The sequence below is a fragment of the Paroedura picta genome, chromosome 4 (genome assembly GCF_049243985.1).
Source record: "Paroedura picta isolate Pp20150507F chromosome 4, Ppicta_v3.0, whole genome shotgun sequence".
NCBI lineage: Eukaryota > Metazoa > Chordata > Lepidosauria > Squamata > Gekkonidae > Paroedura > Paroedura picta.
The window spans coordinates 34384664-34397710 of record NC_135372.1 but is presented as its reverse complement, the minus strand read 5'-3'; the positions used below and the strand labels follow the sequence as shown (position 1 = coordinate 34397710).

General features: G+C 46.6%; 2 long non-coding RNA genes across 2 annotated transcripts; one reads left to right on the top strand and one right to left on the bottom strand.

Moving 5' to 3' along the window:
- Positions 1-1388: 1388 nt before the first annotated feature.
- On the bottom strand, positions 1389-2676 carry LOC143835126 (uncharacterized). Its single transcript, XR_013230016.1, has 2 exons — positions 2602-2676; positions 1389-1972 (listed from the first exon to the last, which is right to left on the bottom strand). It is a non-coding gene; the product is annotated as an uncharacterized LOC143835126 (long non-coding RNA).
- Positions 2677-7386: 4710 nt separating this feature from the next.
- Positions 7387-12755, top strand: LOC143835122 (uncharacterized). The gene is made up of 2 exons (XR_013230009.1): positions 7387-7681; positions 9854-12755. It is a non-coding gene; the product is annotated as an uncharacterized LOC143835122 (long non-coding RNA).
- Positions 12756-13047: the final 292 nt, after the last annotated feature.

Below are 13047 nucleotides of genomic sequence, written 5' to 3'. Positions count from 1 at the left end.
ATACCTTACATCGATCTTTCCTCCCAGTTAAGGCACACCAATTCGTTGATTGTTTTAAATGGCCATAAGGTGTCTCCTTTATCTCTATGCTAAGTATTTAGTCTAATTTTTACATTGCATCCTATTTTTCTGGGTGCTGCCTTGAGTAGAGCTCCCAGTGTTGGGAAATTCTGCGATATTTGAGCACGGAGCTCACGGAGGGAAGGATATGAGAAAGGAAAAGACCTCAGCAGGGTATAAAACCACACAGCCTACCTTCCAAAGTCACCCTTTTCTCCAGGGGAACTGATATCTGTAGTCTGGAGATTAGCTGAAATTCCAAGAGATTGGGTTGCCAGCTCTGGGCTGGGAACTCCCTCAATAAAACCAAGAAAACAATTGATAAAAACAAGAAGTAACTCCCCTCCTCCCCAGCTGCCTCCATTTACCATTCAGAGTTTATTTGTTGGTGCAGATTCTCTAGTTGGGCAGGGGGGGAAAGCACAAGATGGAAGGGGAAAAAAGGAGGAAAGGGGGAAAGGGGGAAAGGAAAAGGGGTGCTGCAATTATACCCTATTGATTGATGTCCCTCCCTTCCCCAAATCAAGTTCTACCACCATCCCGAATCTTCAGGAATATCCCAAAACACAGCTGGCAACCCTACCCTGGTCTCTGCCTATGTCGGGCTTTAACAATGAGGGCTGGAACTTCAAATTGTGTTCAGAAAGGAATAGGCTGCCGCTGTAGTTATTTTAAAATGCTCCATATTCTTGAAAACTTACGTGGATCAGCAATTCTTGATCAGCTGTAGCCTGTGTCCCAGGGCAATCATGTCTCCGATCCACTCTGCTCTCTCTACCACATGTTGCATGGAGATCCCTGGTGGGTGGGGACTATTCCAACAGTAATAGCCTCAGCTGGTCTAGGTGCCCTTGATGGTGCTGCTGGAGTTGGAGTTACCAATCTCCAGGTGGAGCCTCAAGTTCCCTTGGAATTGCAAGTGATGTCCAGAATACAGGATCAATTCCCCCAGAGCAGGGGTAGTCAACCTGTGGTCCTCCAGATGTCTATGGACTACAATTCCCATGAGCCCCTGCCAGCAAATGCTGGCAGGGGCTCATGGTAATTGTAGTCCATAGACATCTGGAGGACCACAGGTTGACTACCCCTGCCCCAGAGGAAATGGTAGCTTTGGAGGGTGAACTCAGTGGCTTCGTATCCTCACTGAGCTCCCTCTACTCCACTAAATTCCACCTTTCCCGGGCTCTGTCCATTGATCTTCAGGCATTTCTCAACCCGGATCTGGCAACTTCAGTTGAAGTCCTGGCTCTATCCCGTTGGTCATTGAGGTTAAGGAAAATGCCTTGTTGGACCTTTCAAGCCAGAACAAAGTTTGGGTCCAGTGGGACTTCTCAGACCAACAAAGTTTTATTCTGGTATAAGCTTTTGTGTGCACGCACAGAATACAACGGAAGAAGAAAAGAAGAGGAAGATAAGGAGAAAATAAGAAGGGAAAAGAGGGAGTCTGAAGGATTTTTTTTCTTCAAAGTTGTAACACAAAGCATGTCCCATCTTTCCAGGACCATCAAGAAACCCTGGGGTTTCACGAAACCCTGGCTGAGAAAGGCTGGTCTATGCTATACACATTTTTGAGATCTCTGGAATTGCAACCCGATGAAGAGTTCTGGAGAACTCAAAAACTTGCCCAATGTGCTGTGACATTTTGGTGCGTTTTAATAATAAGTATTACTTGGCGATGATGATGATGATAATGATGATGATGATGATGATGATGATGCTTTGTAACGCAATACCAGGCTTTCCAACCAACCTCCTGGTAGTACCTGGATATCTCCAGGTACTGGAAAAAATGGAGTGTGCATGGCATTATACCAGGGTTTTCCATACAATATCATATGGTACCACGAAGGCCCCTCAATGGTGCTGCAGGATAGGGTTTTTCAAAATGACTGCTGAGGAGAGCCCTCTCACCCTGTGAAAGAAAAGGGGGGTTAATTTTTTTAAAGAAATTCTACCAATATTAGATATTAATGAACAATAAAACCAAGTTGTAACAGAAGACGAGAAACGTTAAAATGGGGTCAATACAGTATCTAGTCAATAACGTCTGGGTGATATAAAAGAATGAGATACACATTGTTAAATCTATGCTTTATTAATATTTTGTCTTTCTTCCAAATAGTAGTTGTAGTATATAATTGTAATGCAGTGTTTCCCCCCACTTTCTCACCATGGTTTCATGAAATCCCAGGGTTCCTTGATGGCCCTGGAAGGTTTCCTGATTTGATGGGAATTAATTTTTATCTATATTAAAATTATTAAACATTTATCAGATTATATGACCATCTATGGGCATGTCAACCCATTTCCCCCCTCCCAAAATGGCCAACGAGAGGCCTAGAGGGGTAGGAAGGGGAGGGCCCCAGGTGGGTGTCTCCACAGCTCTGCTTCACAACCGTATTCTGCACCATCACTCCACTTCTGGGGTTTCTCAAAGCCTGAAGAATGGTTCAGGAGTTTCTTAATGGTAAAAAAGTTGAGAAACGCTTTTCTATGTAAGATGGTAAGGGGATGGGTCCCAGACATTTAAACCTTTGCCACCTGAGGATCCTCTCTTCTGGGGGTACGTGCCTGGGAGGCATGGCCAGCTAACATCACTTCCTGGTACCTTGAAGCCTGAAAAAAATTTCAGCGGTAACTCCATAGTCAAAAGGCTGAAAAAAATCTTCATTACACCCTCCTAAGAAGGCTCCCCTCCCCAAACCCCATCCTCCCCTGGCCTCACCCCCCATATCTCCAAGTATTTTCCAAACCAGAGCTGGCGACCCCAGTAGCTACAGAACTGTTTCATTTTGATCTCCTTTCTCCAGCAGGAAAGCCAGAACAGCTCTCCCCTCCTGTATTTCATCTGCCCAACAACCTGCCCATCCACCAGGCATCCCTGAAAGCTACGTGTGAGAGTGGGGGATGGTGAGATAATGGCTCAAGGTCATTTAACTCAGCTATTTGGGAATCTGAATGGAAATCTCCCCAGCCCTAGCTCTGCTACACCGCACTCGATCCAGCGCTTAAGAATACATTCCAGATCAACGGAACTGATTTACCCGAGTGGTCCCATGCCCACGTATTCTGTGCCCTTCCCCCTGAGCCTGCCATGTTGACCCTGAGCCACGCCAGGCTGCGCTGCTCCTTCCCACGTTTTCAGATCTCTCCCGGAGAACGGCGTCGCCCAGACAAGTGGAAATGTGCACTTAAAAAGCATCCTCCAGCGGTTCCCGCCGCACAGAATGAAATACTGCCTGGCCATTATGGCAAAGCTCGTAGAATAAAATGCATGAGAGGCAGTGGATATAATGAAAGCAGTGTGTAGGTTTGTCAGCGTTTAATTGGGAAAACCTTTCACATACTTGCGGGCCCTGCCAAGAATAACCTTCTGGGGAAGGCATTGGGCTCTCTCAACAGCAGGCCAGAGCAGGCCCAGTCTGGCGCTCTTATATTGGCCTTGGTGTGGCACGTGGAGGTTGCCATCTTCCATTGGCCAGGATAGTGGGGACAAACCCCCCACCATGATGGGCCTGTGATGGGCAGAGAACGCTAGAAGTACTTGGAAGTGGGCTAGGGCTACCAGGTCCCCGGCAGAGGAAGGGGGGAAGGTTGCCATCTCCAGTTTGGGAAGCTCCTGGAGATTTGGGGGCGGAGCCTGGGGAGAACGGGGAGTTCAGTGGGGTACAATGCCACAGAGTCCACCCTCCAAAGCAGCTGTGCTCTACGAGGAAACTGATCTCTGCAGTCTGGAGATGAGCTGCAATGGCAGGGGATCCCCAAGTCCCACCTGGAGGCCGGCATCTCTAAAATGGGCATAGGGATGATGAAGCAGGAGATTCAAGAGGAAGACAAGGGAGAAGGGAGTTGTGGGAGAGAATGTTGAGGAGGGGAAACAGAGAATCCTGATGTGGTTCTAGGCTAGAGATTCCCAACCAGGGTTCCAGGGAATGCTGGGGGTACGCGAGAGCTCCCCAGGGGTTATGTGGCCTTTCCCAGAAGTTTGGATGGCCCCCAACATCACTATATGTCACTGGAGCCCACTTCCCCTGTTGCTCCACAGGCCTAGTCTCTTTCTCCACAATGGAAATGGTAAATCTGTGGGACCACTTATCTCCTTATGCCCCCTGCAGGGATCTCTGCTCTGCAGCTATGAATCTGCTGATTGTTGCGGGCCCCCGGGGAATGCACCTGACCTCAACCAGAGCCAGGGCTTTTTTGGTCCTGGTGGAATGAGCTTCCAGAACAGCCAAGGGCCCTGACAGAGCTCTCTGGGTTCCGCAGGGCCTGCAGTACAGAGCTCTTCCGCCAGGCATTCGGTTGAGGCCGGGGTGGAGAGGCCGGGGAGGAAGATCGGGTCCCTCCCTTCCTTTAGTGATCTGTACCCCCCTCAGGCTAACATCGCCAGGTCATGCAGCGGGACACAACGACTGTGAGCGGAAGAGTCAAGGGTCCGCAAGGGAGTTATGTTGACTGCTGCCGCCATCAACTGTATTGTTTCACATATATTGTTTTTATTGCATAAATTGCATAAATTGTATTATACCTTACTTACTGTAAACCGCCACGAGCCAGCCGGGCCAAGGTTGGCAGTCTGTAAAAATGAATGAATGAATTAATGAATTAATGAATTAATGAATTAATGAATTAATGAATTAATGAATTAATGAATTAATGAATGGCCGTCTCCCGCATCTTACTTCCACGCCCACTTCCTGAAGGAGCATGGCACCGCTTCTGGGATTCCTCGAAACCTGGAAAATATTCCAGGGGTTCCTCCATGGTCAAAAGGTCAAAAAGTCGGCACTAGGCACAGCCTAGTGGTCGTTCTAGGTCAGTGCTTAAAGAAGCTAGTTTGGGGATGAGAAAATAGCACTGAATCCGCACCTCTTTGGCTATCAGCATTCTCGTTGTGCTACAGCAATCACTCATGTCTGGATGTGGACAAGATGAACCACTGCTATAGTGCAACAACGGTGCCATATTGAAGGAGGCGTGGATGCAACCCACGGCTGTTCAGTTCTTACTGCATGGTTTTGGTCGTGTCTCTACCTCTTGGGGACCATTCTCCATCAGAAACGGAGACTGTAAGGGTTGGACTTGAGTGCAGTCTGCTCTCAATAGAGATAAGGCTCATTAATATTGTGTCTGTAGTCCTGCCGAGGACAGAGCTTGAGATCCGAGGTAGGATTGTACCATGTAATTCCGGGGTCTTCTGGAAGGTTCCTTGGTTCAGTTTCAATTGGAGCGCCACAGTTTGGCCACCCCTGCTCTAGGATTAACCTGAAAACCATAGAGTTTGGCATGAAGACTACAGCATCACCCCGATGCAGGGATGCCGCTTCTGGGTTTATGGTGGAAGTGGTGTCAGAGCGTTGGCACGATGCCGGTTTCATGGTCCTTGCCCCCCAGGGTCTCTCAAGTTGGTTGTTAGTGGTGCCTGGCCAGCAATCTTAGTAGGACTCTTGGAAATGTTCCCCTTCCTGCCCTCCATTCCTCCACATGCAGCCAGCTGGGCGACCTTGGGCCAGCCGCTGTTCTCTCAGAGCTGTTCTCACCGAGCAGTTCTCTTACAGCTCTCTACGCCCCACCTGACTCACAGGGTGTCTGTTGTGGGGAGAAGAGAGAGGAAAGCTGCTTTGAAGTAGGGTACAAAACCCCCAGCTCTTCTTCTTCTGCGTAGATAGCCTTGGGCCAAAGTGACCGGAGAGATGACGGCCAGTGGTGCAATCGCCAGTAAGTATGCAGACAAAGCCATCTAGCCCCCTCTACCCCAGGCACTCAGCAGTCATGAAACACAGTAAGGTGTGATAGAAAACAAGCTCCTTGGCTCAGGGATAGCTAGAACGTCTGGATTTCCTTCTAGTATTCCAACCAAATGGCTAGGAACGATGTGAGCGAGATGTCCGGGATTCATCTTTTCGTTGCAGCAAATGACATGCTGGGCAAGTGTATTTCTTGTAACATTAAAAAAATGGGGCAGAGGGGGGATCTTGCAGGGTTTTTTTGTTTTTTGTTTACAAGGAACACTTTTGCTTGAAAAGATTATTCACGCCGTACTTTGTCTTGGCCCCAAATAGTACAACATTTAAAAAAAACCACCAATAAAACTCCAAAGAGAGATGGGTTGATGCCTGTGGAGGGGCAGGGAAGATTAGGAAAGAGAAAGGAAGGGAATATTTTCAAATCTACGCTGAAGTCAGCAAAATTGCCAGGATTGCGCCAGCAAGCACCAAGAGGAGTAAAATGAGACCAGGAGGGCTAGAGTGTTGTTGTTGTTTTACACGGATGGCCCCCGATAGCACCAGAAACGATTCATTACGGCCCCCAGAAACCGTCGAAGAGCAAAATGCCCGGAGTGAAAAGTTTAAAGCCAGACTTGAGCTCCAGGACCGTCTCAAGCCAGCCCAAATAGCTGGAGGAAAATAGGAAGAGCGCATGTGGAACTAATTACTTAAGGGGAGTCTCTGACAAAGAACATTTCTGCAGACTTTTCAGAGGGGGCTTCGCGTTCAGGAAGTGGCTGTAATTACTGGGCAAGTCCAAAAGCGAGCCGTGCTTTCGAGCCGCCTGGTCCGAGACGAAAAAGAATCCCTTTTCTGAGCCCGAAAGGCCAACAGATTGAGAGGGGGGAAGGAAAGAAAGAAATCCCCAAGTACAATAATCAAGGAGTATGTGTGTGTGTGTGTGTGTGTGTGTGTGTGTGTATAGAGGGGGGGGGGGAGTAATACACAGCATTGTTCTCCCCCTTAGCCAACATTTCATCGAAGAGAATTTTGGTTCAACTTTGTTTCACAGATTTCCACGAATGTGCCCTGAACTGAAGCCGCTGGAGCAGAGCTGCATGTCTTAAGTTTTTACAGCTTTTCCATAGTGGGGCCCACTTCCTGCCCAGTTGAAGAAGAAGGGGGGTGGGGGGAGGAGGGGAAAAAAAAAAAAACCTGGCCTCAAGATGAAATGACTGCTTAACATTACACTAAAACATCTGGTACCATTTTATACACAGACCCATGTCTGAGAGAAGGCAATTCCAGCGGTCTCACCAGCGGCACAGTGCATACCCAAAACCTCCCTAGGGTGACATCATCCCATATATGGATGTTCGGGCCCAGCCCTCCCCCCTTCCCCTAGTCCTAAATTCATTGCCAGATCCACCGTCTACTGCAAATGTGCCACGTCAAGGCTCGGAATCCGCTGCACTCCGGTTTGCGTTTTTGTGAAGGAAGGCTGCAGAACTAGGAAAGGGGGGGAAAAGAGCAGATCCTGAAACGCGGGAAGGGAGGTTTTTTTCTTTCTCTCTCCCACTCTTTCTCTCCCCCCCCCCACCAAGACTAAAAGGAGGACTAATGTAGAATTCGAACCCGATCCTGTTCCGTCGGCCCAGTGTTCAGACTACCTGTTCAGGACAATGCAGTTGTACAGTAGTCTGCACATTGGTTAGACTGGGCAAGGGCGTGCGGCGGCGTGGACTCCAGAGAGTGCCAAGGAGAAGACCAACTGGGGGGCACGCTTTGCAGATCTCATATACCAGTGTTTTCCTTCGCAGGTTTGGCAAGCTAGGGGAGTAGGGGACCCTGCCCGGGCACAATGGAAAAAAAAAATATAGAGGACTTCTGAGTTATGCAAGGAAGACGTGCTGGTAAGGCCTGTGGATTTTCGGACGAGCTTCTGGCCTGTGTCTGGGAAATAGGTGATGCTCCTGACCTTGCTTTGAACAGGCAAGACCAGAGGGGGGGGGGGGTTCCCGGTGGGCTAACAAGCATGCCAGAGAAACAAAAGGTATCCCTCGGTCCAATGGGTCGCATGCTAGAAGCCATGCTCGCCGTTCCCCCTGTGGTATTGAGAACGGAAAGCAATTCTCTGCCTTGAAAAGAATGTAATTGTGCAATTTTTGTTGTTGTTGAATTACTAATACGTATGAATGGCCTGCTGGACGACTAACAGCGTTTAACGTGATGTGGAGGTGCGGGGGAAAATAACTTAGTTTTCAATGTTTTTTTTTTTTCCTGTCGCTCTTCTATGGTTATCCTTAGATTTCAGATTTTTACGTTCAGTTTAATGCCATGATTCCTATCTGCAAAGATGAAAACAAGCCATTCTTTTAGCCCCCCAGGCTCCTAAAATACATGCTTAAAAGAGCCTCCAATTCATCAAATGACACGGGTGGGGGCGGATATTTCTCTGAAATTAGTCAAACTGCCTTCTGCCTAATAACACTCCCATCAAGAGATGCTCAACCCCCCCCCCCAAGTGCAGAGGACTAGTAGTTTTGTGCACGGAAGGTGCAGGAAGTAAGCACACAGATTGTCTCTGAGTGCAAAAGCCAAGACTCGCACGTCGCTGGAGTCAAAGGCGCATTGCCCGAATGGCACCCGCATCTGTGCCTCTGGAGAAGGCGAAATAGGCAACCCTCTAGTTTGCCTGGGACCTCTCAGGCTTTCTGCACGCAGCCAGCAAGATTCCATCCTGGGCTGCCTGCGTAAAAAGTAGACCTGCTGGGGAGATCTCTCCCCTCTGACACTTTCCGTGCAAAAAGCTCCTCCAGGACTGAACAGAACGAGAAGCGTTCTTAACAATGGAGCGGAACGAGAAGCATCTTTGACAACGGACCGATTAAACTCTTGGCGGCATTTGGTTCCTTGTCAAGAAATGCAGCCGCCCAAAGGAGAGAAGTTTTTGGGAGGGGGATGCTTTTGTTGACCAGCTGGCAGATGAGGAGCTGAGATAGGAAACGGGAACTTCTGTCCTTCTAGACAATGATGCTGGGCTTAGGAAGCAGCCGGATGGCCTGTAAGACTGTTGAAGCCAAGCGCTTGACTTCTCTGTCCCTGGGACTTTGTACTTCACCGGCAGACATGACTTTAATAAATAGATGCAGCATTTTCTTTTGGTGCGTCTCCAGCTATCCTATTGAGGTGGGCGGGTAGCGGGACATGCTGAATGAGTCCTCTCCTATGGAGAGAATAATGGGAGGGGGGAATCTCTGGGCTGTAATTTGATTCCCTCTTAACTGCATAGGCCATTTCTTTAAACTTGGTGGGGGTGACGGGCAACGGCAAATGCAGGGACTTTTACCAAAGTAAAGAAGTTTAAAAAAATGGTATGCAACAATTCAGGATTGTTTAGATAAGAATTGACAAAATGAGGCACACATGCACATAATAATTGTAATAATAATATTGTTCCAGCTTATATTTCCTTGTTTTTTTTCCCCTCTCGGGGTAGTCCCGAATTCCTGTTCACCGCATCTTTCAGGCCTTATTCTTTTTTTTACCACAAATCTATACTAAATATCTCATTTGGCAATCATGCCTTGTTGGTCTCCATTCCTCATGCATAAGAAGTATTTCCCGCCAATTTCAACTGGCCCTAATAAGAATCCATAGGATTGTGGCCTTCAGAATTGTATGGAAGCATCATTGCATTAGGCTTTCCGAATTTCAAAGCCAGTAGTTTTTAATGTTTTGCGATTTGCTGCATTTTACCCATGGGGAAGTATCCATTAAACCCTACAGGGAATTTACTCTATGGCAAGCATCTAGAAAGGTGTAAAAAAGAGAGAGAGAAATAAAATGAAAGACATTTCTTAGGTTAACTGTTTTGTATCTTTGGATTTGTGTTACCGCCGGTCTTTGTAAACTTTGACGGCACAGCCAGAAAGGCCAATGATCCAGAAAAGCGCACGTTTCCCACAGGATTTCAAGAATGAAGGTCAATCGTGCAAGTTTAACGTTTTTTCAGACTTGTGCAGAATTTGCAGAAAACATTTATTTCTCCCCCCCTTTTTTCTGTTTTTTTTTTTTTTTAACAGAAAATGCAACTAACATTCCAGTGGGAGATACAAATTCTGGAAACGTTATTGCACCACACTAACAGAAGTGAAATTGCGTTGGGACGCATTCCGCAGGAAACAGTATGTAGACATGGTATCTGTTTACTACAATGTCTATAATTTTCTTCAACCAGCAGGGAAAAGTAAGGACCTCTTCTAAAGGGGGGGGGGGAGGTTTGCAATGTCAGCAAAGAGGGAACGCCTTGATGGCTACCACAACCACCAAACATCCTTTCATTTATAAACTGACCTTCCGTAATTATCTTTGAGAGAACTGAGGGTCTAAATAAGCCTTACATGTAAATATGCATGTTTTCTCTTTCATGCTGATTAACTACGTGTGAATTCTAAAAAAAGACACGTAGGAATCGTATTACTAAAAAAAACACACAGCCAAGGTTTCAAATAAGTTATTCTACAGTTATGGATGACTCAGTCACAAAAGCTGAAAATAATTCCCCCCCCCCCCCCCCCCCCGTATGGCCGGAAATATTGTTTGCTGGAATATATGAAATGGAGCTCATGTTTATGGGAACCATCACTGTCTCATAAGTAACCGTTACCTATCACAACAAAGGAATGTGACAAACAAAAGCGCTGTGCTAGACCATATGCAGCCTATTATTTTATGCCACGCAGTGCGTACGACTTATCCAGAGGGGGAGAGAGAGAGAGAGACAAAGAAAGCTGGGCTCTCTCTGAGGACGTCGCAGTTTGGATCAGCAAAAAGTCCCAAGACCTCATTTCTGAAGGCTGAAATGACTCATGTAATGGATCTCAGCCACCAGCTGCCCGAACCCAGATAAGACCGCTAGTTAGGCTTGCACCATACTTTTCCTGATGTTATTTAACCCCCCACCGTAGGATGAGGACCACCTGTTAATACATTTGCACTTTAAAAACTCTTCTGCTGTCTGCGTCCCTCCAACACAGACCTCTCTGCAAGACTAGAATACTGTAGTTCTCCAAACCGCCCACCCTCCCAGCCAGCGTATTTTCAAATACGGTTTTCAAAAGTAAATAAACAAAAGTTAGTCAATCAGGATCAGGAAAGGAGGGGGGAAACTGTGTGTGGGGGGAAAGATACCAGTAAATATTAATGTTTACTAAAGTATCTCTCATAATTCAATCTGTTTGTTAATTGGCAATAATTTTGCCTGTGCAAAACCTCTATGCAGGAAAAGACAAGACAAGAGACAGGGGTCACAAACAAAACATCACAAAGGGGGAAAGTGCCTTTGTTAAATATACGCGCTACAGAATAATATTTTTTTGCTATTTCCCCCCTTTTATTAGAAGTATGTTCAATGTCCACATTGCCTTCCCAATATCCTAGAAACATTCACAGCAGTTGGGCCAGAATTTGAGAAACAAATGCAACTTCATCTGAATCTTGTGGAGTAGGTCGAGATTAATCCTAGTGAGCACAAAACTGAAAATCTGCCACGGTAATGAATAAGGCCAGGACCGTTTAGACATTCATGGCCTCTTTTCCAAAATCAAAGCACTCGGGCCAATTCTGTTCTAATAAGGGGCCGTGCTGCGTCACCGGTATTATCGATCTTCCTTCCGAGCTGAAGGAACGATGTCCATTTTAACAGTTTAGGGAGATGCGCAAAGTTATTTTGAAAGCAAACCCACATAAGAAAAAGATCAATGAGACAACATTTAAGCATCCTTAAGAAAGCACGTCAAGCGTTCAGTTGAGCCCTTTCTTTGTTACTAAGTACTCTGTTCCCTTTTATGATCAAATGTGGCACAGTTCAGACTTAGCTATGAACAAAAGACTTTCTATGGAATGTCTATACTCATAGAATCATAGAATCATAGATTTATAGAATCATAGAGTTGGAAGGGACCTCTTGGGTCATTCCACAAGTAGTATTGTAAGGACAGCTTCCATACCTCTTCCCCTCTTCTCAGTAAGAACTAAACACCAATTTATTGCGTCAATTTACCTATAACAGTATTAGGCTACAGAAGGAAAAAATGGCTATTCCAAAGTATCCAGAAAATATCAACTTCTCGCTTGTGCATTTCTGGTATATAAGTTTCTTATTTAACTATTTATCCTTGGGACAGGTATTTTCTCTCCCCTGCTTCATGTGCAGCTTATACTGTCAGCAGAATGTTAAGTAAGGACCATAGTGCCCATTGTATCAGCTGGACCATTTAAGATCCTTATAGGCCCGTGACAATAGTAATTTAAGGGTGCATCTTTGGAGAATTTCTGAAAGCATGTAATGTAACCTTATTCCTTCGTATTGGAATCTGGCCTTTCATCGCTTGCCGGGCCCAAAGGATCTCGTTGCAAATGATCGCCATGAATGCGAAACCGTGAATGGAACCAGTTTTATGCACTGGCTCGGAACCGGCTTTTAAAAGGGTGCGTCTTTGTGTCGTCCTCCCTTCACCTTGTACACCTGGAAGGAAAATAAACTATGATGCTTGAAAAAAAATGTTTTCTGAATAAAGCAAAATGTCTTCTTTGTTTGACAGCTCCCTAAGGTGTGAAAAGTTAACTTTGCACTGCCTCCCCTACCCCTGCAACGGAGTCATTCGGTCCGGTAAAACAAAGAGCAGAGAGCCCCCTGCTGGAGCAGCCCGTGAGGCTGGCTGGACAGAGTTGTCCCGTGTCTGCCTGTCTACACTTGCTGTGCAGAACATCCTCTCACCTGTACAGCAGGCACAGACAGGCAGACACGTGACAACCCAGCCTGAGAGACCACCAGCCCATGAGAGAACAGCTCTGACTAGAGTATCTTCACCAAGTCACCTTCCGGATCCCGGTCTCTTGGTTCAAGGACTCCGCCCTCTGTATACGGTTCACTCCCCAGAGGTGAACGGTACCAACAAAATGCAATAAAACCCACTGCTGAAATTTTTTTTTCTCACTGTGCTTTTTATAGTTCTCTCGTCCTCACGATTTTGGACTGGCTGACCGCGAACGCTGGCACGCTCGGCTCTGCACCGCAAACAGGGACGCAAAATCCAACGTTGCCCTGATTTTTTAAGGAGCCCCTTCCCCGATATTAAACCCTCAGCCAATTTTTATTATTATTTTTTTAGAAAGCAGAACTCTGTTGTTTCCTGCTTTCTGGCACTTGGGATGCAAATTTAGCAGAGACCGGCTCACCTGGTCTCGTCCAATCTCGGAAGCTGAGCAGATTCTA